This window comes from Leptonychotes weddellii, chromosome 5, assembly GCF_054177405.1.
Source record: "Leptonychotes weddellii isolate Sample4059 chromosome 5, ASM5417740v2, whole genome shotgun sequence".
NCBI classification, from domain to species: Eukaryota; Metazoa; Chordata; class Mammalia; order Carnivora; family Phocidae; genus Leptonychotes; species Leptonychotes weddellii.
In genome coordinates, this window is record NC_138373.1 from 115,731,410 (window position 1) to 115,754,005 (window position 22,596).

At 40.8% G+C, this 22,596-nt stretch overlaps 1 protein-coding gene and 1 long non-coding RNA gene across 5 annotated transcripts in view; one reads left to right on the plus strand and one right to left on the minus strand.

Moving 5' to 3' along the window:
- The window catches only part of LOC145721835 (uncharacterized), a 112,857-nt gene that overhangs the window by 22,611 nt on the left and 67,650 nt on the right, over positions 1-22,596 (minus strand). The window lies entirely within an intron of this gene.
- Positions 1-22,596, plus strand: part of LOC115937496 (uncharacterized) — a 59,451-nt gene that overhangs the window by 21,345 nt on the left and 15,510 nt on the right. For 3 of the 4 annotated variants that reach the window (XR_014145761.1, XR_014145760.1, XR_014145762.1), the window contains exon 4: positions 17,062-17,197. This is a non-coding gene — a long non-coding RNA (uncharacterized LOC115937496). Of the gene's footprint in view, positions 1-5,695; positions 6,760-17,061; positions 17,198-22,596 lie in introns of those variants that run through there. The other variant, XR_014145763.1, reaches the window with a different exon arrangement.

The following is a 22,596-nucleotide window of genomic DNA, read 5'->3' on the forward strand; positions in this document are numbered from 1 at the left end:
TGATTATCATTATGGATTCATGGAATCAAGAACTCAACTTGTTTATAAATAATTTTTTATACTGAAATGGTTTTGAGCTGGATAGTGGAAATCCCTCAAAGCTGACTCTGTTGTCAGCATTACTCCAGGTATTTTTAAAGCCACTCTGCATTCAGACAAGAGTAAAAGGTCCACCTAGTCTTCAAAGAGCTTGGGTTCCTTTTAGTGGAGAGTTAGAAAAGAATGAAGTCCCAGACATTACAGAGCACATTTGACATTTTATATCTCAACCTCTTTAGTGATAGAACATGTTAGGAGTACACATGTATATTTTTAGTTTAGCTTTGATTTCCTAAATTCATTTTATTTTCTTCTGAAGTATTTCTTTCTACAACATATTTAAATCCAGAATGAGAAAGAACCCTTCAGAAGGGGTTCAGATCAGTATTATCCCCCATTTCTACCCTCCAGCTGAAGCTAGAACTCAGATCCTTTTTCTGCAGCGTTTACTCTTATCTTTCAGCTTGGAAATTGGGGAAAGTTTCACACACAAAAAAATAACATCTGAGCCAAGTCTTGAAGAACCAGAGAATTTACCAGCAGACTGGTGGTAGGGGATGGGGTGGGAATGAGATATAAAAGGTACTCCAGATAAAACTGAGCATATATAGGCATATCATGTGTGAAGATCCAGAGGCATGAAAGGGACTTGGAGTAGAATGATGGGAGGAGAAGGGAGTGAGAAGAGATGAAGGCAACACTGTATGTTTGGTGAGTGTATGAGAGATCTTAGTGTGCCACACTAAGCAGTTTCATTTTTATCCAATGGGTGATCGTAGTACAAAAGTAACTAGGTGGTTTTAAGAAATGTCCTGGAGAACTAGTCAAGGTAAACTTATAATAAATTCAAAAAAGTTATTTATGTATATTATCAACCTTCTTTCAGCGTGAAAAGAGTTCTTCTAGAAGGGGGTTAAAGAAGGAAAATTTTATGTATTAAACTTTTAACAAACCCCTGATATTTTTATAAGCTGAAGTTGATGAGTCAGTTCTAATGGAGATATCATCTCACTGTATGATGGTATTACTTATCCATCTCCTTCACCCAAAGAAGAAGGGATCAGACATTGTGCCATTGTGGTAGTCAGAATTCTAAAATGACCCCCATGATCTATGCCCCTAGTGTTACATGCATGATTCTGTTACAACTTTGATTAGGTTACATTATATGGCAAGAGTGAAAGGATTTTGCAGATGTAATTAGATCCCAAATTAGTTGACAAATTCATCCAAAAGGAGATTATCCTGAGTGAACCTGACTTAATCAGTTGGAAGCTCTTTAAAAGGATTTTGGATTTCAAGGAGGTCACAAAGAGATTCTCTTCCTGGTTTTGAAGAAGCAAGCTGCCATAGTAAGTTCTACAACTACAAGGAAATGAATTCTGCCAACAATTATGTGAGCTGGAAAGAGGAATTTGAATCTCAGATGAGACCCCTGACCTGGCCAATACCTTGACTACAGGTATTGTGATGCCCTAAGCAAAGACCCAGCTAAGCCAAGTCTGGACACCTGACCCATGGAAACTGAGATAATAAGTATATATTATTTTAAGTTCCAAAATCTCTGGTAATTTGTTATGAAGCAATAGAAAACTAATATACCTATAGAATGGTAAGGAAAATCACAATAGAATTAATACTTACCTATTAAAATAGGCAATGTGGTTATGGTTAAAGGCTACATGGGTTCATATCCCAACACTACCACCTACTTGCTATGCAATTTGGGCATCTTTCTTCATGCTTCCATGCCTTGATGTCCTCATTATGAAAGAAGGATAAAGGTAGGGCTTAACCTCATAGGATCATTCTGAGGATTAAAGGACTTAATTTATGCCAAGTCCCTATAAGGGTACCTGCCATGCAGTAAGCACACTATAAAACATTAGCTATCTTCATATGATGTTTTTCTAGTAATTATCAATGGATCTAGATATATCAAAGGCTTTCTTCATATACCCCCCTTAACAAATAAGAGTATCATCCTATTATAAATGTTCAAGGCATCTGATAAAAAGATCAAATTTATCACTGTGTTGTGTTTCCATAGTCAATTTCAGTCAGAAAAAAAAATAAATAAAGGATAAAGTAATATAAGAAAACATGGTCTCAATCTTAAACTACAAAAATAGCTGGGGGAGGCCTTACCATATCTGGAACTCTTTATGCTCCCTTAAGATTTGGGGATCAGTCACAGTTCCAAAGTAATCACTAAAACACGTGGGCAGCCATTAAATTCTTGTGTTATAATTGCTGTGTGTTATTTCCAAGGAATTGTACAATGTAAATATTCCATATCTATACAAGAAAATTGAAGGAAATTACTTTGGGGAAAGCTATTTAGCTATGGTAGGTAGAAAGGTAGGTAGGTTAGTAGGTTGGTAGGTAGATGGATAGATGGCTGGATGGAAGGAAGGAAGGAAGGAAGGAAGGAAGGAAGGAAGGAAGGAAGGTAGGAAGGAAGGAAGGAAGGAAGGAAGGAAGGAAGGAAGGAAGGAAGGAAGGAAGGAAGGAAATAGATGACCTGGAATCCTAATCATGAGAAGATACATGAATTCCCTGGGTCTAATGCATTGAATTTTAAAGAAAATATCAAAAATGTAAGCAGATTAACACAACTGAAATTAATTTCTTGCTCACAAAATGGTTTAAAGTGAGATTGGTAGGGAAATTCCTCTCCATGCAATCATTCAGTAACCAAGACTCTTTCCACCTTGTAGGATCCTCCCTACCCTATGGTTTCATTGTCATTTGCTTCCACCTGACAGAAGGACAGAGAGCACGAGGGAGCCCATGTGAGAAGTTGTAATGGACCAGACTGAAAGTAGCATGAATTTTCCCTTTGCTCTCATTCTATTAAGGACAACTCAGTCACATGGCCATACCTAACTGCAAAGGAGAAAGGAAAATACAGTGTGGTCTTATGCCAGGAGGAAGTGGATTTCAGTGTACAGGAAGCAGTCTCTGCCATAAGTACACATGCAATTTGGATGTGCAGCTAGTACATGATTGAAAATTTACAGGAGAAAATATAACTCTTGAGTCAAAATAATCTAGTTTCCAGGGGCGCTTGGGTGGCTCAGTCAGTTAAATGTCAGACTCGATTTTGGCTCAGGTCATGAACTCAGGGTCCTGAGATCGAGTCCCTTGTCAGGCTCCATGCTCACCGGGGTGTCTGCTTAGGATTCTCACTCTCCCTCTGACCCACCCTTCACCCTTGCACACCTTCTTGCTCTCTTAAAAAAAAAAAAAATCTAGTTTCCAAACTTAGCCCCTTGACAGTTGTCTGATCTTAGGCAAAATATCTCCCTTCTCTGTGCCTTAATCTTATCAGGTTTTCACCTTTTAAATGAGGATTTGAAAATCCTACAGCTTAAGATTCTTAGGAGATTGAAATGAGATAATATGTTTAAACTCATTAAAATAATGATTGGCATTTATTGTTATCAATAGTTATAAATATTTCATTCTAACTGTATTGTTGGTTTGGGAAGACAAAGAAGCAAGATGTCCTATTATTTGAGCTAAGAAATCAAATGTACAGAATCAGAATATATTATTCCAACCGAATTATTGGATTGAGAAGGTTTTAAAAGGTAGAATCTTCACACAATAGAAGTTCATTTCTTGCTCTTGTAAAAGTTCCTGGGCAAGTGTTCACATTAGCAAGCATCTTCCCTGCAGTCATTGAGAGATCCAGTCTTTGTCCGTCCGGGGCTTGCCCAATCCCTAGGGTTTTATCATCATTCTATCCAATGTGTAGAGATACACTATGGAAGCAATATGTGATGTGGTTTGAACTAAGGATTAAGTGTTTCAACATTAGAATAATTGAAGCTCACAGAGATAAAAATTACTCTAATTTAAAAATAAAATGAAAGCAACCTTAAAATATTATGGAATTGAAAATGTTGGTAGTGTAGCTCTAGAGCTGAGATACATAATAATCTGGTTATCACATATTTAGATTCAGGTTGTTTGAAATATTTTTAGGTTTAACTTCTGGCACATATAAATGTGTACCACCATACCTAAGGAACTCCATGAACACTCAGGTCCAGAAGTGGACCTGAGCTATGTACTGTTTATCATCTGAAGCAAGTAACACTATCACTGATAAGCTGAATTCTGTATAATTGAAAGGATTAATTTACAGAGTGGTTCTGAAGTCTGGATTACTGTGAGGATGCTGTCTAACCAATGCAGTTACCAAAAGCAGAGAACAGCCCTTGTTCAGCATTTCTCAAAGTTGAGTTATACACAGACTTCTTTTATAGAAAATTAATTTTCACTAAGCCCCAAGAATATATCCATGGTCTTCTGGTCTTCAGATTCCAATCTGAAGAATATAACCTTAATCAAAATAACTAAAAGCAAAATATGGCCCTGCATGCCTCATCTTCTTGGTTTCTCTATCATATTCCAACTTACCTGATTTCAAATCCTACTTCCTGTACCCCCTTGGCACACTCACACACTTTTTGTGCTGTCCTCTCCAATAAGCTTCTCGGAACACACCCCCCTCCATCTGATTGCCTTGGTTCTACCCAAGTTTACCTCTTAGGCCTTGTTATAGTTTGATGAACTCTTGCTGACCTGATAAACCTATCGGAACCAGTGCCCTCCATCCCATGTGCTTCATTTCACAATATGGTAGTCAATGTTCTCACTTCTGTAGGTTTCCCTGCTTCTGAGTGCTTACCTTGGCTGGACCACATATTAGGGAAAAGGTAGGAAGGACACTTGGAGTACCATCCATGTGCCAAGCCTCATGGCATCGTTTCATTTATTACCCTGGTGTCCTTGGGAAATTACTGGAGCATTTCAGCTTCCCTTCCACCTCTGCAAAGTGGGGATGGTAACAGTTTCCTAGGCTCAGATAATAGCTACTGTTTATTTAGGTTCTTACTATGTGCCTGGTTCTCTGTCAAGCGTTAAATGTATTACCTCATTTAATCTTTATACCATCCCTGGGAGGTAGGCTCTTAGTATCATGCCCACATTTTTAGATGAAGAAATTGAGGCAAAGGAAGGTTAAGCAGCTCAATCGGTTTGGGAATAGCCTTTGGAGCCTTAGAGTTTCCAGGTGATAGCAACCCAGTTCATTTACTTGCTTCCTGAAGTACAGTAACAACAGAAACTGTTATGACTAGAAGCACATTTACAATAAATACATAGTCTCACTGTGTGCTCACTTGAGCAGCATTTCTGTGGTGGTTCTTTGCCACATCAGCCCATTTCACCAAAAGTCAAGCAACACAAACTTAAATTTGACCTAGTTTAATCAAAATGTGGGTTGTGGTTCAATTATTTGACAATTGGTTACTAAGAATTTAAAGTGTCTAACCACCACTATAAATGTAGTCTTTCTCTTGTGGTCTCTCTCAGAAACTAAGGTTGTCATTTCTCACTGCTACATATACCCTGTAACTCCTCCCCAGTAACCTGAAAATGCAGGGGGAGCTGCTTCACCACAGACCCCATATTTCAAGGTGTGGAATTAAAGAGGCATCATGGGATAGATCTTGAGATGACATTCCCCCTAGTCAACAAGTCCCAAATGTCAGCCCTTATATTTTTTGTCTGCAGTGGACTGGTAGCATTAGAACCTTGATTTTCTTCAATAATGGTCTCTATTATTTACTTCCCACTTAAGGAGCAGACAGACTCAAGTGGAGAGGAAAACAGACTGAACTCAGGACTGCTGGTGTCAAAAGGATGGTCAGACCACAGCAAGCTGATACCCACTGGCTGTGGTTCCCTCCACTACCAGTACCATGGGCTGAAGTGAGAGGATCAGAGGTGGCTCAACTTTGTGGGAGTCAAGACTCATCTCTGCCCTGCTGGCCACACCCCTGCTCAGTCTATAAGGCAGGAGAGGAGATGTTTTGATTAATAGACAAGGATTATACACCAGATTCCAATGCAAGAGTGAGCTGTTGCTTTCCTGTTTCCTGTTTGGGTCACAGGCCTCCTTCAGCTACTCTGGAATGTTAGAACTAGCAATCTGTTTTGAGTTTGGAAAGGTCTGATGTTCCTTTATGTGGGGGTGTTCACTTATCAGAAGAAGAAGGAAAAAAAAAAGCCAGCCTCCTGCTGTCAGCAGTGTAGTGTGGAAATGTAGCACATCCTACTCTGACATTTCTTTTCTGCCTCCTGAGCCCCAGTCGCTAGATTGTGGTTTCCAGGTTGTTTTGCTTTTTATTTCTTTCTAATTGGTTTTACTCTTCATGACAAATGTCTTAAGTCACATTAATTAAAGACGTAATATTTTTGAAGTAACAGGGAAAGCGGGTATCAGCCTCCTACCAGGATGGACAGATGGATTTACAAATGCTTTGCCTTGTGTGAGGCCCTTTTGCTGATCCTCCTGGAGTGGTGGATTTTGATAGCATTGCCCCATACCTCCATGGCTTCCATTTCCTAATCTCCAAGGGTTGAAACCACTGCCACCTACTTATCTCTCGGGGAAAGCTTGAGACTTATCCAGATTTCCCCAACTTCTCTTTTCCGACCCTTGCAACAGTGACTATCCTGGGAGTACCTGATATACGAGGTTTTGAGCTTCAACTCTGGTCATGTCCCCCTGGCAATTACCTCTACCTGGGACCCTAAGTAGTTTGCATGACCACTAAAGGTGTGAGAGCAATTGATATCTTTGGAAACGTTAGATGTTGAAGGTCAATGCTTGTTTTAAACACAAACAAACACACACACACATACATTTTTCTGTGTCTATGTCAGTCTTCTCAATCAAATAACACTGCTTGACTCATTTAGCAAGTATTTATCACCTGCCTTCTTTGGATGCATCACCACCATAAGAGAACAAAAAGAATGCAAAGCAACAATGGCCAAGGCACTTGACATATCTTAATGATACCCTACTCATTACTATTTGTATTTCCATTTTACAAAGGAGGAAACTGAGGCCAGGAGAGGTAAAGATCTTTGCCCAAGGTCACATAGGACTATCTGGCTCCAGAGTCCACACCGTAACCACCATGCTAGGTTGTCTCCAGAATCTCCCAAAGTAGCATACTCTTGATTCTAGAGCCAGGCGTCAGTCTTGAATCCTTGCCTTTGGTTCAACCCTGGTGAACTATATAGAATGACCCAAAAGGAAACATACTTTGCTTCTAGCTCTCCCTGAAAGCCCTGATCCAAAAAACTAATAAGCCACAAGCCTCTTGCTTCTTCCTTTCAGTGTCGTACTCTCAGGCTCTGGTGTCGGGGAGCCCTGCTCTGTCTTAGCCCTGGCACCAGCCAGCACCAGCCCTAGATCTGGCCCAAACCAGCTCCCCAAAGGATCTCTTCACCCCTTCTATTTATCTATTACTTACAACCCTCAGGCCTCTAAACAGCATGCACCCATACCACCCCTTCCTAGCCTGGGGACAAAAATGGGGCAGAGCAAGAGAAGGCAATGGAAGGCATGAGCCTGGTCTTCCTAGACTGCTATCAATAATGGTTTCCACCGCACAGAGGATTTTCATTCCAATGTCTCCACTGTAAGTCTTCAATGGTTCTTTCTTCACCTATCCTGGAGGAGGTTGGAATTAGGGAGAATGAAAGAACAATAGTGATCCTTTGAGAACAGCTGAGGTTTTAAAACACTTAGGAGTATCTACATTCTTAAAAGAAAAATTAGTACAAGAAAAACAATCTATAATAAGTGAGAAAGATTTTAAATTTCTGAGACAGAAGAGTTCCAGGTGGTTTACAAAGTAGGGTTGATCACAGGAGTGGGTTGCTATGGTGTAGAAATGGGAGCCATCAGGAACCACAGGGCTGGGTGACTTATCCTCATGCATAATGAAACATCCAGGTCAATGAACAGAGCTGGGATGGAAGGTCTTTCATGAGACAAACATCAAGGTTCTCTGCATTCAGAGGAGTCACCTTGAGTTCAGTACATGACAACCACATTGGACAGGCAGAGGAAAGGTGTATATGTGTCCATCTCAACAGGAAAGATTATTGGGGGGTGGAAGAGGCTATGCTAAACCAAGGAAATGCCGTCTCCACATCTCCCTAAAATAAAGGGAAAGGAAGGAATGAGAAGAACACGTGCAACTAGCTTCCTCCAGAAAGCATTTCAAGGTAAGTTATGTCAAAGCCATGTATCTAACCTGAGCCCATGGTTTGAGGAGGTGGAAAGTCTAGATTCTCCCAGCTGGTTTAATTCTACAAACCCCATCAAACTCAACAAGCATATATTTATACATCACTAACAATATCTATTATCACTTCATGTGCATAATATAATTCCAGCCTGTGGGTAGTTTAATTAGGGAAAGACAACTACTGGCACATAGCACAGAGTAAAAGACTTTGCCACCAAGTATAGAAGGAAAACAGCACGCATTAATAAAAACAATAAAACCTTTGCTCTTTCTGTGGTAGAACTCATTTGGGTTAGAGCTCCCTGAGGCATAGGGAAGAAACATGCAGTGTCAAAAGAGGGAGGTGAAATGGCATGGGACAGAGAAGTGAAAACAAAATGGGAAGGTGCTATCAAAGGAGAAAACAACAGAACTGGAATAACCAAGCATTGCTCATGATAGCTCAACCGCACCACAGCACAGACATGTTAAGCATTTGCCTGGCAGTTATTGGAAAGCCCATGGACAGCCAAACATAAAATGGTGGTCCTATTTCATTGGATTAGTTGGTAACACATATTTTTAGCACTTAGACAAACATTTCTGTGCAATTTAGGTCTGAGAACCAGGGTTCAAGTTTTGGAATTTTAGGGAAACAACTTCCCCCCCAATGTGTTGGTGGAGGTGGCAGCTGCCAAGGGAAGCACCACAGAGTCAGGGCTATCCTGCCTTCCTTGGGCAACAGTGCACAAAGTAAGCAATGTTCCTGACCTCAGGAATTCTCAAAGTCTTTAAGAGATGAATGTGCAATAGGACACTCCAAGAGGGAGGTACAGTAGGTGACATGTCACAAATATATTTAACCGTTGAACTCCTTTATTTTTCATGCCAATCTATTAACATATATAATAGTGTTCTGTTGAAACCGGTTTGAAAAACAGTAAGCTCATGATGATTCATTTTATGTATTGACTTGGCTGGCCACAGTGCCCAAATATTTAGTCAAACATTACTCTGGATGCTTTTATGAGGATGTGTGGAAGAGACTTGCATTTAAATCAGTAGACTTTGAGTAAAACAGACTGCCCTCCTAGTGAAGGTGGGCCTCATCCAATCAGTTGAAGACCTGGATAGAACAAAAGGCTGACCTCCCCTGGGCAGGAAGGAATTCTGCCAGTAGACTACCCTTTAGACTTCACTGCAGTACTGGCTCTTTCTGGCTTGCCAGCAGGCTGCCTTTACATCCAAACTGCAATCTTTCCCTGAGTCTCCAGTTTGCCAACCTTGCCCCCCAGATTTTCAACTCACAAAGCCTCCACAGTCACATGATCCAATTTCTTAAAATGAGTCTATATCTAATTTCTGTATCTATACTTCCTATTGGTTCGGTTTCTCTGGAGAACCCTGACTCAGAAACTAAATTACTGTAAATTTGGAAAATAGAATGGAGTCTATTCCCAGGTAGTCAGATTAACGGTTATTCATGGCACAAAGAGCAAGAGGAACATACATATTTCTAGTGCACCATACAAACAGATTTTGAGATAAAGGGCATCTAAAAACCCAGGCACTAAGACCAAATATGAAACATGTCAGGACAAAGTGAATCTTAAAAGGAAAAGCACCGATATAAGAACTAAGGGATCAAAACATCAAATGAAAAAAATCCTGGACTCTTACTCTTATCTAAGGCAAGCCAGACAGACCTAAAGGGCAGGCAGAGGCTTCAACTCTGGCGTATGCGTTCATGCTCCAAAAGCAAAGCCACAGAAGGAGGGAAGTGGAGTCACAGGCTTCTGCATGATAAAGGCACAGCCAGAGAAAAAGTGAAGAAAAGCCAAAGCATAGAATCGGTGAGGTTTGGGCGGGAAAGGCCCAAGACAAGGTACCAGGGTCCTTACTGATCTCACCCAGCGTGAGGCAAGGAGCCAGAAGCAAGTCATCCCACCCTTCTGGGCAAAGGCTTCACATTCTTCTCACACATGCTACTTTGAAGGCTCTATAATTATTAGAGCTTCTATTAACAAATTCTAAGCATCCACACCACAATTCACCTTAACTGTGCTTATGGTCCACCTATTACCTGACACACTATATTTATTTGATGTCAATACTATGTGGTCTCCTAAACAGAATTTGATGTTTATAATAAAAACACACGGACATATATTTACAAAGAGTGAAAGACAAAAGTCAACGAATAAAGAAGAAAGGGAAGATTATATTCTGTTTTAAGAGAAAAGCCATAGAAAGAATAGCTAGATTTTAAATTCAATTCAATAAGCATTTACTATAGACTTCTCTCCAAGTCTAATTTCTTCACCAGCATCACAAAGAAGTTAGGAAGGCTGCTATTTATCTGCTGTGACCTTGGGCCCAGTTACTTAACTCTGTGACTCTATTTCTCTATCTATAAAATGGAGGTAACAGGGGGAAAAATAAAACTTTCCCAGAAATTAGCAAAACTTCAAACTACTGCCTATTTCTTCCATTCCTAATCTAGGGAAAGTTCCTGAAAGAAAAGTCTGAGAGAGGGCCAACATTTATTGTGCACCTACTAGCTCATTTAATCACCAAAGCTTGTGAGAAAACTTTTTTTTAAAAGGATTTATTTATTTTTGAGAGAAAGCACAAGTGGGAGGGGCAGAGGAAGGAGAGCAAATCTCAAGCAGACTCCCTGCTGAGCACGGAGATGCGGGGCTCAATCTCACAACCCTGAGATCAGGACCTGAGCTGAAACCAAGAGTTGGTTGCTCAATGGACTGTGCCACCCAGGGGCCCTAGAAAACATTTTTATCAATTACAGATGAAATGAAGTCTTAGAGATCCTAGAACTTAGATCAGAAGCTGCAAGTGACCTAAAATCTACTCTCTCGTGAAGCGTAGCATGGAGTGATGCTCCATAGAGCAGAATCTCCAGGTCAACCTGCCTTAAAATCACTCAAAATGCTTGTTCCTAGATTCTCACTGAGATCTACTTAATTTCATTCTCTTGATAGTAGCAGAATTTCAATTTCTTGATGATAGTGGTTTTAATAGGCCACCCATTGCCATGATTCTTCTGCACACTCAAGAGCCATTGGTTTATTGGTCAGGAGCATGGACTCTGAAATTAGGCCTGGCCCTGGTTTTGATATGTGACCTTGGGCATATTACTTAACCTTTCTGAGATTTTTTTACCTTATCCCAAACATGGAAATAATAGAAGCTCATAAGGTTACTGCAATGAGGGGCACCCGGGTGGCTGTTAGTTAAGCAATTGCCTTCAGCTCAGGTTGTGATCCTGGGGTTCTGGGATCAAGCCCCATGTCAGGCTCCCTGCTCAGCGGGGAGTCTGCTTCTCCCTCTCTCTCTGCCCACCACCCCCTTCATGCTCGTTCTCTCTCTCTCTCTCCAGCCCCCCAAATAAATAAATACTGCAATGATTAAATAAATGCTTAGTGCCAAGTTCAAGGTTTGGAACATGGTAATTATTATCTCCTCCACATAACATTAACTTGATTTCCTTTCTGCTTCCTCATTCAACTTCGGGATTCACTAGCTTTGTTTTCTTCCCCATCATTTAACTGAAAGAAGCCAAGTGAACATTACCAGTGGCCTCTTGCTAAATGCAGTGACCTCTTTTCCAATCTCACGCAGCTTTGAATCCATTTTGTCCATCACTACTCATTAAAACTCTATTGTGCATCGGCTCTGGTCCAGACATTGGGCCAGGTAGAAGGTATACAATGATGAATACAGCAGGTGCAATATCTACCCTCATAGACCTTTAAGCCTATGCTAGTAACACTGATTTCAGTAAGTAATCACCTGGTGCTATGAAAGAACAGCTTGTCCTGAAAGAAAATGACAGAAAGGACATTTTGTCAAAGAGGGTCAGGGAAGGTCTGAAACCTGAGAAGGAGCCAGGTATGAAAATAATAGTTCTCAGGGCGCCTGGGTGGCTCAGTCAGTTAAGCATCCAACTCTTGATTTCGGCTCAGGTCATGATCTCAGCATCCTGAGATGGAGCCCCATGTTTGGCCCCGCACTAGGCGTGGAGCCTGCTTAAGATTCTCTTTCTCCCTCTCCCTCTGCCCCTCCCTCCTGCATGCTCTCTCTCTAAAAACAAATTAATAAATAAATAAAAGTTCTCAAAGAAGGAACAGCAGCATGTGGGAAGACGCTGAGGTAGAAAATGAGCTTGTTGCAGTGGAGGAAGTAAGAGAACATCCATGTGGCTGGACAAGAGGAAGGGCGATAGGAAATAAACTGAGAGAACAGGCATGGGCTCAGCCATGCAGAGCCCTGTAAACCATCATGAAGGTTTGGAATGAATCCCTAGGGCAACCTGGGGCCACTGGAAGACTTTGAGCCAGAGGATAATATAATCACTGTGGCTGTGAAGTGGATGGATTAGACGGGGGACAGAAGAGAAGATGAAAGTACAGTTGGTTTGGATAGTTTGGATTTGGGTGCTGAAAGTGGAGGTGGACCCACAAATGGGAGAATTTAAGATAAATTTTCAGTGGAAAATTGAGAAAATCTGGAGATGAACGGAAGGTGGAAAACAAAAAAAGAAGAGGTGTCATGAACTATTCTGAAGCTCAAAGTTGAGCAACTAGCAGAATAGTAGAGCCATTTACCAAGAAGAGGCATGAAATGTCCCCCTGGGGGAAGTGCCAAGATCTGTACATTTGTAGAAATCTCCCTCGTGATTCTGATGGCTAGCCCTTGTTGAGAAGAGGCAACCTAGAGAGGCTGTATAAAGAATAGTAGTCAAGTTTAATGGCTAACCATCATATCTTTCTTTGGAGGTGGTTTGCCTTGTTCAAGTCTTGTCACTTCCCTGCTATATTACTGGGCAAGTTGGTTTCTTCATCTATAAAATGAAAATAATAATAGAACCTGCCTCATAGGTGCCATAAAATGGTCATCTTATAAAACACTTGGAACACTTTCAAGCTACCATTTTTAGATCAGCAAAACCCAGTGTTTTCACATCTCTAAGGTCTTGCCCTGCCCTTTGCTTGATGGATTCATCTCTTTTTCCATGTGATGATTTCCTATATTCTTCATGTATAGCTTTCCTTGACTACTCCTCCTACCACCACTGACCCCAGCCAATCATCTAGGCCATTTCTCCTGCTTGCATGATCGCAAAACTTAACACATCATATTAGAGTTATACTTATTTGTTTTCTGAAAAAGACTTAGGACTCCTGGAAGTAGCTGGCCTTATCTTATACAAATTTATACCCACAGAAATTAGTCTGATGTCATGGCTCGAAGCCCAGAATGAGTTTGTTGGATTTAAATGAATTTAGCTAAATTAAAAGCAGGATACTCTTACGGAATGCATCTCACAAACTAAGTCTCTTGTTTAATTATATGGTATCATATGGATGCAGACACAGCAAGTTACACCCAAGGGATATAAAAAATTCACCCTAACTGTCTATTTAGGCCCAACCTTAAGCCTAAACCAGTCATGCCAAACATAACACCTTTCTTATCTACCTCTCACCTCTGCTTTGTTCTTCCTGAGCAATGTGGGGCCCATGCCTTTCTGTGGAACAGAAGAAGGGGGAAGGGGGGTGTGGAGGAAAACACACTCCTACAACTTTACAAAACTTTCCTTCACCCCTTAATGAGGGAAAGAAGGTAGAGAGAGAGCTGCTACTGCATGTGCCGGAACAAGCACGCTCAGTCTGGTTTGAGTCCCTTCTTACCATGTGGTCTGGTGTAGACAGTCCAGATATCAGTAGGCAGATACCAATATTAATACTGTAGCAAAACACCCTGGAACAAACTTTGTAGTAGGACCTATGGTTTTTACCATGCTCTTGTATGGAAGCACAACTTGGTCTCCTTTATGCTAATGCTTCTGGAGTCTTCAAACCCCAGAAAATAAGTGTGACATACTGGTTGTGCATTTTAAACCAAAATAATTTCAGAATTTGGTCTCTCTCATGCTAAGGTTGCTAAAGCCTTCAATCTCCAGAAAGTATGCAGGAGGTACTAGTCATGCATTTTAAACTACAATAATTTGATAAAGGGTTTGAATTCCTAAGAGAAAAGATGAAAGAACTTTTCACTCTACCTTTTAATCTCAAGGCAAATGGACAGGGCAGGAGGCAGTTTGACATGTACAAGCAGATAGTTTTTGGAGCCAAACAGACCTTGTCCAAATCCCGATTCATTCACTTTTTAGTTCTGTGCTCCTAATAATACTAATAGTAATACTAACACTTATATGTGTTTACCACATCACACACTGTTTTATGTGCTTTATATGCAGTGACTTAATCTTAAGAAAAATAAAAGCCACAAGGAAGATACTACTATCATATTTTCCAGTGAAGGAAACTGAGGCACAGAAAGGTTTAGTAACTGGTACAAGCTAGGTAACAACAAAGCCAGGACTCAAACCCAAGAAGTGTAGCTCTAAACCCATGTAGTCTGTCTCCAGATACCTTTGCCTATATCCACTGCGTTTCCCTGCCCGCATGTACTTCAGGAGCACATCACTGGACTCTCAGAATCTGAGCTTCCTTGTCTGTAAAAGTGGGTCTAATGAGGCTGAACTCAGCGAGGCCTGAAGAAGACAATGTAAATTGAACCCCAGACACCAAAGGGGCACCCATACTAGGTCAAGTGCCTTTAATTTCCAACTTGCTCATTAGGTGTTATCAGAGTTCTAGGTAAATTCTAGTAAAATTCTAATAAAAGTCAGAATCTAGAGGGCCTATGGACAACAAACGTAATGGCTGGAATGGACAATTTAGAGGTCTTAAAATTTGAGTTTCCCAAAACTCAAATTGATTCAGAAGGCAGTCAGTCTCTGAAGCCAACTATCTCAACACTTCTAAATAAACTGTGGCTTTTACTGACAGAAGTCCACCAACAGGTAATGACCAGCAGAAGTAAGAGTCCAAAGCTTGGAAAACCCAGAAGGAAACCAATTGTTTAGAGCTGGAGGGGCCACTTAGAAAAGTCCTTGAAACATGATCAGAACATTTCCAGGAAGAGAAGAGGAAAGGCCAATGTCGTGAGAAGAATTTGCATGATCAAAGGCACTGAGGCATGAGAACTCCCTTCACACAGGGTTAGCGAAGGGGGAGTGGGCTCTGAACAACAGCAAGAGTGAAGGAGGCCTGGGAGCTGGAAGAAGCTCTGGCAGGCCTTGAATGTCACATGATGGACCGCAGACTTGACTCTGTGTGCCACAGAAGTCATCAGGGGTTTTTTAAAAGAAAGGATATCCTCAGACCTGTGCTTCAGCAAGACAATTTGTGTAGTGTTGTGTGTAGATTAAAGTGAAGAGCATAGGTATGAGGGAGACCGATTCTGAGGGAGACAGTATAAGGGAACATTTGATTTTCTTTTTCACCAATATAATAAAATACACACCAAAATACACCAATATATTAAAATCTTAAGAGAGAAGGGCCAAAAGTTGTCACTGGACTAAAAATAGAAATACGGGATTACAACCACTAAGGAAGACCAAACTAAAAAACTGTAGTTGTTAACAAACTGCCACATAAAATTTCAGATGTGCGAAGAAAGGCAATTATAGAATTACGCATATATTTCCACCAGATAATGGAATCTGGACAAAGTATGTGAAGTAAGCAGAGGAGTAAACAAAATGTTCAAAGCTCAAGAAGTGCCTTTACTTTTCACCAAGAAGGGCCAACGTTGTTTTCCCTGAAATCAGCTTTCATATGCCCTTGAAGAGAAGCTGATAGAGTGTTGTGGAAAACTCGACTTCTGAAATCACGATGAAAAATACAACTCAACCCGAGCAATCTGGTACTATGTGAGAGTGACAAGTTCCTGAACTTTTGACCCACACACCCAAAAAAGTGGAGTGAAAGAATGTTTCAGAAGAGTCAAGTGAGAGCAGTAGAAAAGAGCATGCTACTTCCCCACCAGCCACAATTGACCTGAGGGGATGGGCGCTGGGAGATTGAATGTGGTTGTCCACACTGGCCAGTGATCTTCCCACGGAACCCCAAACTAAACACCATTTCTTCAAGGTCCCTCCTTTTAAGTTGTAGGTCCCCTATTAAACATCTTTCCCCATACTCATCATCCTCAATACTTGTATGGGTAATTAGTCTAAGTGTTTTTCTCAAACATGGCCTTTTAACTCATCTTTAAATATTTTATGTATGCATGCCTTATTTCCTCAATTTAACTGCAAACATTTTTAAGATGGGAATATTTGGGTATCTTTCTGTAATTTTATCATCATGGCTTACATGGCATGTAAAAATTAAAACCAACAAAACAACAGTCACAATAATAGCTAAGACCTTTTGAATGCTAACCATGTGCTCAGCATTGTTGCTAAAGCTGCACATGTATTAACTCATTTAATTACATTAACTCATTACAACAAGTACATGAGGTAGCTACTATCACCGCCCCCAGTTTACACCTGAAAAAAATTGAGGCATGGGAAGGTTAGTTATCTTTACCACACTCATATAGTCAGTAAGTATATGATCTCAGATAGTCTGACATCAGAACTGTGCTCTAATGTACCCTTCAATATTTTTTTTCCTTGAATTCAAATTCCAAAAGGAAAGCAGAAAAAAAATGAAAATCAGAGGCCCTCGCTAGGAACTACAGACAAGATTGGATCAGGAAAGGTTTGGCTTTTTAAAAATGTGGGTAACAACCTTCCTATGATCTCTGCAAGATTTTGTGACCCATCCTAGTCCAGGGTCATCTTTGACATCAACATGGCTTCCTAGACCTCTGCCCCCACTGCAATGCCTTTATCCTAATGTGCTGCCACATACTGGGATCTGAAGATAATGTGAATACAGTAGATACAGTGGTGGTAAGTAGAAGAAGCACCCCAAATAGAAAACATACCCATTCCTTACTGAAACCGTGACCTCTTCTCTCACTTTCTGGTTAGCTCATAGCTGTGACTGGCCAGTGAGAAGAAGGAGGAGGAAGGACTTCAATGACCCAAGAAGATTTCAGAGCAGAGAACAGAGCAGCATTAGCCCGGCACTGTTGTTTGGTACCAAGTCCCCCTGTCAACCACTGCAGTAAGTACTCATGTGCCTTTGGGTCCTGTTAGCCCCCACAGCAAACCCCACTGGAAAGTAGGGCTGAGCTGTGAGTGCTGTAGGTATTGCTCCATTCTGTCCTGGTCCTTTGAGACTTTGTGTTTCTATGGGGTCTACTCATTGTGCTTCCACTTTGATTTCTCCAATATTGAAGATATACTGGCTTCTCTCCAGCTCTCAGGTCTCAGAATGCTCTCTTCTTTAGTTCTATCCCTATGATCACTTGTTGTCCACTTGGCCAGCTACCCAAATTCTCATGAAAGGAGAGTTTCACAATAGGTAATATCACATCAGAATACAAACTGTAGAACAAGCTGCACCTTTACTCATTCTTACCCTTATCATACCCATCACTTACCCTCATGTATCAGGCACAAGGCTTATTCTGGGCATAACTGGGGTAGGGAGATTGTTATGCATCTGAGGTCCTGTTTGGTAGGCCTTCAGTAATGACATGAAAAACATCACATCAGATCGTTGTCTGATCTGTTTACAAAGTTTACAAAGATGGCTACAACAATTCCTCCAAGTCTTATGTGTGTGCCTCCTTGCAATGTAACTTTGTCACCACTCCCATTAAGACATAGAGGCTATTTCCCCTCCCCTGGACTATAAGATGGCCCTGTGACTTCACTTAAGCAGAAGGGGCATCAAATGACTTCAGACCCTTGGCTTTAAAAGGCCTTTCAGCTTTTGCTCTCAGGCTCTTGCTGCCCTGAGACCACCACATAAGGAATCCTGGGCCAGACTCCATGAGGATTAAGAGACCATTCCCAGGCAACAGGTAGATCCAACCTCAAGACATGTGAGGGAGGCCCTCCAGCCTCGGTTGTGCTGCCAGATGACTGCAGCCAAATCAGTGACCCCAGGCAGACCAGCAAAAGAATCACCCAGCTGAGCCCTGCCCAAACTGCTAAAACAGCAATTTATGAGCAGAAAAAATAAATATGACAAGGTTTGTTTTGAAGAAACAGCGAATTGATAAAAACTCCAAATGAAAATTGAGACAAGAAACAAATACCTCATATATTACCACGATACAACATACTATCTTTTTAACAATCACCTTTAAAGTTTTATAAATTGTCTAACTGCCCTTCCACTATTATTCCTCCTACACACACACACACACACACACACACACATACTCTCTCTCTCTCTTTCTCTCTCTTCAATCTCCCACCTGCCCTGTTCATCTCTTTTGGGCATCTCATTTCTCAGTGTCCATATTGGTGTATTGCCAGCTCAGTTTTTTTTTAATTAGCCCTTTTCCCATAGATCCAGCTCCTCCAGTCTATGAAGAGTAGCTATTGCTTACAATGTGTCAGAGACTGTTCCTCACCATCACCTTATGAGGCAGAGCCACATTATTCTGCTCATTTTGTATATGAGAAAGCTGAGGTCCAGTAGATTAAGTCTATTCAAAGTCCCAGAGCTAATCATGAGTGAAGACGTAGGATTTGAATCCAAGCAGGAAGGCTCAAGTCTATGCCCTTAAGAACTATACTCTGCTGCACTACACTCTCTAGTGGCCCCCAGGCACTCCAAGCCTTACATGTTCAAAACAAAAATCATCATTCTTCTCTCCCAAATCTCCTATTCCTCCTATTCCCTACTCTGATAACGGATTACCATTTACTTACATGCCCAAAAAAACCTCCCCCACCTTTGAGGAGAAACCACATCGTATGGCATCATGCTCTCTCATCCACCTCCCTACCACCACCTCACGTCAGGAGACCATGGTATTTATCTTACACAATTGCATGTAGGCTTGTTGCTAGTGTCCTTATCTGTGATTGAATGGGTCAGCAATTTTCCTTTTTCCTTTTTCTTTCCCCCAATCCATGTCTACATCGCTACTAAGATGAATATACATTCTCAGCGGAATAGCTTAGCTTGAGAGGTACAAGATAGTTAGCCACAGTGGTATGATTATGATTATGTGTGTAATTGTGTGTTTGCAGGGGGTATTACTTGAAGACAGGCTAACCGACTCATTCCAGTTTACCCCAGATTTTCCCTATTTTAGCACTGAAAGTCCTGCATCTCAGGAAACTACTCACTCCCTGATCTACAAACCAGGACGACTGGTCACCCTTCTTGAGGGAGGTGTTTAACTGAGTGATTGAATGTAGGAGGCTGTGCTGATATCCTGCCTCCAGTGAAGCCAGCTGGAGTTATGGCTTTTCTCTTCTTTTCACGAAATTAAATCGAAAGAGAGGAGATGGTCATACCACCAATTTCATAAACCCTCATTCAGGTCAACATAGCAGCAGCTTTTGAAACAGAAGACTGTTCTTTCCTTCTTAAAATATTTTCTTCACTTGGTGTCCAGCATTACACTCTCTTGGTTTCTTCTAGCCTTAATTTCTCAATCTCCTTTAATGATTCCTCTCCCATCATCTAATTGTTGGAAAGCCCCAAGTTTCTATGTTTGACCCTATGATTTTCTCTATTGGTATTCATTAGATAGGTGACTTTATCTAGTGAACCCTAAAGTTCACAATCAATTTTAGCATAGATATAGGGTTAAAGAAAGATCAAAATGTCACCTCTATTACTGGTTTTTGATATATTTATATTGCAGAACATAATTCCAGGCAAAGCTCAATTCTGTTAAACCACTGCATGTGGTGGTTCTTGTCCTTCTGCCTGGAACTCTGTAGAACTATTTTTCCCCTTGAGTCACAGGGTAACTAGACTTCCTAATATTTTGCTATCTCATTCAATCATAGGAACATTTGTATAACCACAGGCTTCTCCCAGTGCAAACTGCATCTTGAAAAACTCACAACCTGGAAGATTAGAAAATTTATACTCTCTGAAGGCAGACATCCCAAAAAGATACAAGAAAATTAATGAAATTTGTTTCTTTTTCCCAAACTCACCAATCAAGTTATGTCAATACTCCTCCTAGGGAAGTGGGACTCCAAAAACAGTGAGAAGTCAGGACTGTGACACTAATGGAGGTTCCTCATAGGAACACAGAAACCGGGTATATGTGTTCTCCCTATAATAAGTATCATGTTTATGCTAATATCTTTCCATTACATCTCCAGCTTCCATCTCTTCCCTGAGCTTATATATCCACCTGCCTATTCAGCCTCTCTGCTTGGAAGTCTAATAGACATTTCAAACTCAACATGTCTAATAGAGAATTTGATTATTCCTCCCCCCCCCCCCCCACTATCTTCATTTCTGTATTGTTTGCTAGGTTTGCTAGGGTAGTATTGCTGCCACAATGAAATACCACAGGCTGGGAGGCTTTAACAACAGAACTTTGCTTTCTCACAGTTCTGGAGACTAGCAGTCTAAGGTGCCAGCATGGTTGGTTTCTCCTGAGATTCCTCTCCTTGGCTTGCAAGTGACCACCTTCTTGCTGTGCCCTCACACGCCTTTTCTCTATGTATACACATCGCTCTTGTCTTCCTCCTCTTAGCCCTGTTGGATTCCAGCCCCACTTTTATGACTTCATTTAACCTTAAATTCCTCCTTAAAGCCCCTGTCTCCACAGATAGTCACACTGGGATTTGGCTTTCAACACAGGAAGTGGGGTTGAGGAAAGACACAATTCAGCCCATGACTAATCCTTCCACAGTTGTCCTCCATTTCAGGAAATGGCACCACCATTGACCAGTTGCTTTGGCCAAAACCTTAGGAATCATGTAGGCTACCAATTTCCCTCACACCCTATATCCAGCTCCTTAGTCAACTCTACCAATTCCACATCCTACCACCTCCACTACAGACTCCAGGTTCCACCATCATCTTATGTCTGCTCTACTGCAATAGTCTCCTGACTGGTTTTTATTGCTTCCTTTCTTGCCCTGCCACAGTCTACTTTCCATGTATCCACCAGAGGTATCTTTAAAAGTAAGTTAGATATCATTACCTCCCTGATTTCAACACCCAAATGGCTTCTCATTATACTTAGAACAAAACCCACCATCATCAACTCCTGCTTACACCTGTCCTTATTGCAGATCTGCATGCACTCTTTAAAAAAAAAAAAAGAAATATTATGAAGAACTTTATGCCAATAACTCAACTTTAATAAAACGCACAAGTATATTGAACAGCATGAGCTACCATAGCTCATTCAGGAAGGAAGAACTAGATTTTGAATAGCCCTGTATCTATTAAGAAATTAAATCTACTTTTTTCTGCTTTAAGATTTCTTTCTTTTTTTTTTCTTTTTACTCTAAAAAAAAGACAAGAGTAAAAAAAAAATTTCAGGGGTACAGGTCTGTGATTCATCAGTTTTATATAATACCCACTGCTCATTACAACACATACCCTCCCCAATCTACTTTTTAACTGCAATCTGTTAAAGAAGTTGAATGAAAATCCTTTCCACAAAGAAAATTCACTGGTGAACTCTAGCAAGCACTTAAGCAAGATAGAATATCTAAACAAACTCTTCTAGAAAACTGAAGAGGAGGAAATACCTTCCAACTCATTTTCTGAGACTAGCGTTAGTCGAATACCAAAACCAGGCGAAGACAGTAATAAAAACTAAAGACCAATATTCCCCAGGAGCACAGATGTAAAAATCCTTAACAAAACTTTAGCAAGTTGAATGTGACAATACAGAAAAAATGCCATAGCTCAGGACCAAGTGGGGCTCATCCCAGAAGTACAGTGCTAGAAGGGCAAGAAGGCCACTGTGGCTGGACTGAATGAGCTGGGAAGTGGGAAGAAATCTGAGCAGTAAAAGGAAGGAGATCATGAGGCCTGGGCATATGTTCCAAATCATCTGACTTAATTGGTTCCAATGAGCCTGAACTAAACAGGCAATACTAATGGTAAGCACTTGAGACCCTTTTATAGGCAGACAGGGAGGATTTGGGGGGTAGAATAAGTATCACAGAGAATTGTCAACCTAAGGATTTGGATTTTCAATCCCTGGGAAAGGTACCTGGGAAGCCATTGCAGGGTCTAGAGCAGAACAGTGATATACCATCATTTGTGTTTTAACAGTCTATTTTGTTGAGAACATATTTTCACAGAGTAAGGTTAGAATCAGGGAGACCAAATAATAATATGTAAAGCAAAGTATTTTGTAAATAAGAAACAAGTCAATATTAATAATCAGTATTGCAGTAATGGTCATTGTCTTGGTGTACCATTTCCGACAAGCTGCTCTACATAGACTTCTTATAAATAACAGTCTTTTGATAAAATACATTTTGGTGGGGAGGGCTCTCAGAGGAATGTGGGGAACCCGGCTTGGATGTGTACTGAAGTACAATGAAGCTAATTGTTCATTGTCAGAAACAAAATGTCATGCTGAATGATAGGACCCTAGAATAATATGGCATTCCTTAATGTGATGTGCTTGGTCCTGACTTGATTGTGATGGCCAGAAATATACA